Here is a 6,000-nt window from a genome sequence, read left to right as displayed (position 1 = left end):
TCTACAACTCTATGAACTTGGTGGATTGTTGAGTGGGTAGATCGAAATCCAAACTGAGAGTTGGGAAGAATGGAATTCACAGTTAGGCATGGTAGAATACGTTTAAGTAAAAGTCTTTCAAGGATTTTAGCGAAAAAAGGTAATAGACTAATGGGGCGATAAGAGGAAATGGTGTCAGGAGGTTTATTGGGCTTTGGAACCAGAATAATAATCGAGAATTTCCAGAGGGAAGGAAAATATGAGAGCCTAAGAACAGAGTTAAATAGATGTGAGAGGTGGATGATCGCTTTTTTTGGCAGGCATCTGGCAACTTCAGCAGTAATTTGATCAAACCCGGGAGATTTTTTGAGAGGGTATTTATCAATAGCATATTTAACTTCATTCGGAGTGAAATGTTTGACAGGGAGAGCAACTGGTAGTGGGGAGTTTAGAAACTCTTCCACAGAGTTGATGTTATTTGGAGAGGCAATATCAGGGTGAGGTTGGAAAGTTTCAGATAGGTGGAGTTTGAACAGTTCAGCTTTATCTGTATCAGATATAGCAAAGCTGCCATCGTTTTTTTTTTATTGGGACGTTAGGGGCTTTAGTTTTACATGCATTTTTTGTTGCTTTCCAAAGACTACCATCATTTGCAGAGAGATTAGTTAGAAAGCTTTCAAAAGATTTAGTTTTGAGTTTAGCTAACAATTTTTTTAGATGGTTGGCTAATTTATTGTATTTTTGCTTGTGTGAAGGCAAGCGGGTTCGCTGGTAAAGAGCCCTTGACCTACGTTTTTCAACAATGATTTCACGAATGTGGACTGGTATAGCAGGAGTCTTAGAAAGTTTGAGGGAGGTGACTGTAGATGACCAAGCTGCACTTTGAATGAGGTTTGTGAAATTGTAAACAGCTAGATCCAGGTCGTCATAGGATTTTAATTTGATGTTTAATTTGATTTGTTGGTCTACAAGGTCATGAAATTTGATTTTATTAGTAGTATGGTTAAATAATTTCGGGGATTCCTGTCGAAGAGGAGGAGAGACATTAAGAGTTAGCAGTACTGAGGAATGGTCAGAATTTAAGTCAAGTATATTCTCCGTAGTACAGTGAATGTTGTTTGGGATTTTTGTGATGAAAATATCTAGAATATCTGGGTTTTTACGTGCTGAGGTCGGCCAATATGTTGGGCCTGGTGGAGCAAGGACTTTAAGATTTTCTCTAGTTACAAAATTATGAAGAACCTGACCACGCGGATTGTTTGCACGGCAACCCCAGGAATGGTGTTTTGCATTGAAGTCACCACCAATAATGCAATTGTTATGCACAGAGTTAAAGTAATTAGTAAAATTTTGAAACGTTATCTTATGTTTTGGAGGAGAGTAGACGGCCGCAATAGTAATAGGAATATTATTTAACTTTATGATTAGGGAACAGGATTGTAAATAATTAAAACAAAAATGTGGAAGAGGTTGAAATTGAATAGCATTTTTTATGAGAATAGCGACACCACCATGAGCCGTGTTATCAGGATGGTCGGTTTTTAAAAGCTTATACCCTGGTATATAAATGTTGGAGTATTTGGTGAGATGGGTTTCAGTAATAAGTGCTAAGTCAATGCGTGAATTGTAAAGAACTGTTTGGAGTTCGTTGACGTGATTTTTTATTCCATTTGCATTAAATTGTAGTATTAAAAGTGATTTATTTGTAGCTTTGTCTGACATTTTATTTAGCAAGAAGTTTTTCGATTACTTTGGTGAGTAGGGATATTAGAGGATTTATCAGTGATTTGAAATCCTCAAGGAAGTTTGTGATGGTAGAATTTAAATCAGGAGCGGTTGAAGGAGTTGGATTATTAGCTGACCTACCAGAAGTAGCCTGGGCATAGGTGGGGGAATGAGAATCGGGCTGAATTGGGTGGGTGTCATTTATTGGATGACTATCTCTAACATTTGTGGTATTAAATCTAGTGTTAGTTGGTACAAAGTTACTTTTGGTGTATGGTTTTTTGGCACGCTGGAGATCCTTGTATATGGAACAGCCTTTGTAACTTGCAGGATGATCGCCTCTACAGAGAGCACACTTTGGTGGATCGGAGCGTGGATTTGGACAGTCGGGGGACTTGTGATTTGAGCCACAGCGGACGCAGCGTGAAGGGTAACCGCAGTAGGTTTTTGTGTGACCGTATTCCTGACAGTTTGTACATTGGCTGATTGTTTTAGACTTGTAGGGCTCTTCGACTTTGATTTTCGTGTGCAACAGTGAGGACAGATGAAAGATTTCAGCTGACTTGATTGATGGCTCTAGATCTACGAAAAAGAGCGGAAGTGGAATTTTTGTTACTTTGTGGAGAACATTTGTAACACGTCTTATTTCAAACAAACGAACTTCTAGTTCTTCTTTAATTGTGTCTACATTAGTGGTTGGATGAAGGTTACGTATGACGACACGGAGTGGTTTATCTTGTTTGAGCTGGTAAGTGTGAAATTCCGCTTCTTGATCTTTTAAAAAGTGAATAAGTGCCCTGTATGATTCAGGATTCGATGTTTGAATTTTTAAACGGTCAGCAGACGTTTTGCAGAAGAAATTATCTACACCAATTAATTCAATTAGCGATGTACATAGGTCTAAGTAGTTTAACACGCCCCTTACAAAAATAGGAGGTGGGGGTTTGAAAACTTCGTCTGAGATATCATTGTTTGGTTCGTCAGGCAGCTGTTGAGAAGACGAGTTTTGGTCAGGCTCGTCAAGTTGATTTAGGATTTCAAACCGATTTGTTGATTTAAACAGTTTGGTTTTTTTTTTTTTAATATTTTGCGATATAATATTGACCTGATCGCTTGTCGATGAGGTTTGAGAAGATGAAGAGAGATTTCTTTTACCTTGAGTAGCATGAGTAACATTGTCATTTGGATTTTTATTTGAAGTTGCGTCGTCATATTTGGTATTAGAAGCGTGAGGGTTTGACTTAATTGGCTGACTGGACGTTGTTGTTTTGCGTTGACCGATTTGCTGATTAGCTCTATTATTAATATTATTCATAATTAATTAAATTGCGGCGGCGGCGGCGGCGTGTGTTTGTTTTATCTAGACCGCCTGGTGGCGGTCGCAGATAAGGAGAACTCGTATGCACTATTGCGTAATAACGCAGTAATGTGAGTACGGCGAACTTATGTAAGGATTTTAAACGACGATTTTGGAGAACTTATACAAGCGACGTTGGTAAGTTTATCATAATAAAAACACTGCTAGTAGGTTGCGAAAAAAGAAACACTAAAGTACAACTAAGATTTACTCATTGTCACTGAACAGTGAACGCTAATGAGTGCGATTATATTAATTACGAGAGGAGCGCACAGAGACACGTGTGTATCGGATGGCTTCCACCGCGGAACTGCTGTTATATAATTAACCAAATAAAAGTTAAACAATTGTTAGTAAATTGTTAATAAAACTATGGTGTATATAACTAATAATTACTTAGTGGAATATATATTATACTTCTTGTTAGTTATAATTAAATATAATTGTTTTGTGAAAAATTCTTTTACAAAAAATTGTTACATGCTAATAATTTATTTAACCTCTTAGGTTGGTTAGGTTATATTCTCCATATTGATTTTTAAATAGCTAACCAAATTGCTTAAAAAAATAAAATGAAGTAAATTGAACAAAAAAAACAGCCGTATACAGTTAAAATAAAGTCTACAGTTCTTCGTTGGAAATCGAAGATAAATATTCCAACCACGTTGGTAAATTATTTAGTAGTTTAGAAATGTTATTTTAACAAAACAGAGTTTAAAAATAAAACTATTTATTTATTTTGGTCTGCAATTATTTGAGTAAAGATGTTTAATGACAGCTTTACTCGCATTAAGAGAAATTCATTGTCGTCAACATGTGTTTTCCGATTAAGACTAGTTTTTGCCTCCGGAGACAATTATAATAAAAATTAAAGAATGTTTTAAAGCCATCCCAATGATAAAGTTTATGAACCCTGTAGACGTGTTTCAGAAGTCTGTATAATTAGATGAAAATTGACTACGGATGTAGAATGGAAACACGTGTCACATAATTTATAAAGAAATAAATTATAATAAAATCTTATGTACGATATACGATGGTGTATGTATAGGGGTAGACGGTAGACCGGATAGACGGCTACATCCCACGTTGTTCTGGTGTTTTGTTTGTCAACGATGGTGTAGGTGAATTTTCGTGAAACTCATTACTTGAAAAAGAATGAACGTCCTACCGCGAATACAAATTAATCAAAAATTGAAGATATTCTAAATAAGTTGAATAAGTGCCATCGCGGGGGCGCCATTATAAGTTTTGCTGAGATGACGCCTTAGTATACGTTTTATAAAAATATGAAGTAGGTACCCTATAGTATAAAGTGTTATCCAAAGTTATAGTACAGGAAGATCAACAAAGCGTTATGTATTTTAATATAAATAAATGATAATTAATGCTTAAACAAATATTATATAGTATGACAATTATATCCAGTAGGTGATATGATATACAAAAATATAAATTATGCGCAAACATAATTAAATTTATATATGTAATAAACATATTAATATAGTATAATTTTTATAGTTTGAGACATCGTTATAATTAATTTCTTGCAAATTCCTGTATAGAAGATGTGTACTAGGTAATTATTTCACTTTTATCCGTTTTTAACGATAACAATTGGTACAATAATATATAGATTACACATTTGAGAATATGATGTCCATATATATCTTTTTTTGTTTATAAAAAAGGTAATCATTTACGTACACATTTATTTTTATTATTTAATAGACAATTAATAAAGGCTTTGTAAACTAACTTTTATCATTTTTAAATTTTTAAATAAAAGTGTGTATTAATAAAATTAATTTATTACTTCAAATAATATGATAATTTTTTATGGTGGATATTTTGTGATTTTTTTGAAGTCATTAATGACAAAAAAGACATATATTCTGTGAAAAGAACAATTTATTATATTGATTGAATAATGTAAAAACCAGAAGTATCATCTAGTATAAAAAAAAATATAACAGCCAAAAATTATTAACACAAACATTTAACACGCAATATAATTTATACTTATTACTTATATATTCACTATTCAGAGACTTCCTACTTAATTATTAGACCAATTGAATATTTTAGACTAGCAAAATAATTAAAAAATAATTCAAAGTAAAGTAGAGCAGGTATAAGCATTTAAGTTTAAATTTTTTATAGTATTTATAATGTATAGTGCAATGTAATAATTAATTGTACTAAATAAAATCCTCACAAAAATTAAATTTCACCAAAAAATATTGATTTCTATATTTGAAGAAAATACATATAGATACGTTCTAGAAACTATATAAGCTTATCAGTTGAAGCCCGTTTTTGATTGCATACCTATACTTATATAATATATAATATATATATATATATAAATTATTTATGCACACGTATATGCATGTGTATATAATACCAGCTTATTGACGATCTTGTCTTTATTCATAAGATTTTATCGAAGCTCTCGAGCTGTAACTTTAATCTATGTGTGTAGTCAAGTGTCTATATCGTGTTCGAGGTTTTAAAATCACGTGACACTGCAATATACGCAAGAATTAAGGACACGAGACGACCGCAGCGATAAAACAAAATCCACTTGTTAGTTCTTTCCCGATCATTATTATTATCCCTTTGTATTGTATATAGCTAATTTAATGTGTTTTTTTTACTCTATTTATTACATCCATAATTATAGGCATGGTAGACGTATCTTTTGCTGGTTGCGGGAAGGCATCTGATGCTATAAGACTCTGATTCAGTGAAGTGATACGAGAATTACCTACAATTGAACATCAGTTTAAATATAATTTAAAAAAACAGGAATAATAAAATCATTAAAAACAACCACATGAAATAAGTAATAATAATAATATAATTCATGCAAATAATTTTGAATTATACTGTTACATAATTATTTATATCATAATATATCATATTTAACTATTATA

Source organism: Diuraphis noxia, unplaced genomic scaffold (assembly GCF_037042655.1).
Source record: "Diuraphis noxia isolate RWA-SAM2 unplaced genomic scaffold, SU_Dnox_SAM2 contig0002, whole genome shotgun sequence".
NCBI lineage: Eukaryota > Metazoa > Arthropoda > Insecta > Hemiptera > Aphididae > Diuraphis > Diuraphis noxia.
The sequence above is the reverse complement of the archived record's forward strand: the minus strand, read 5'-3'. Positions refer to the sequence as shown.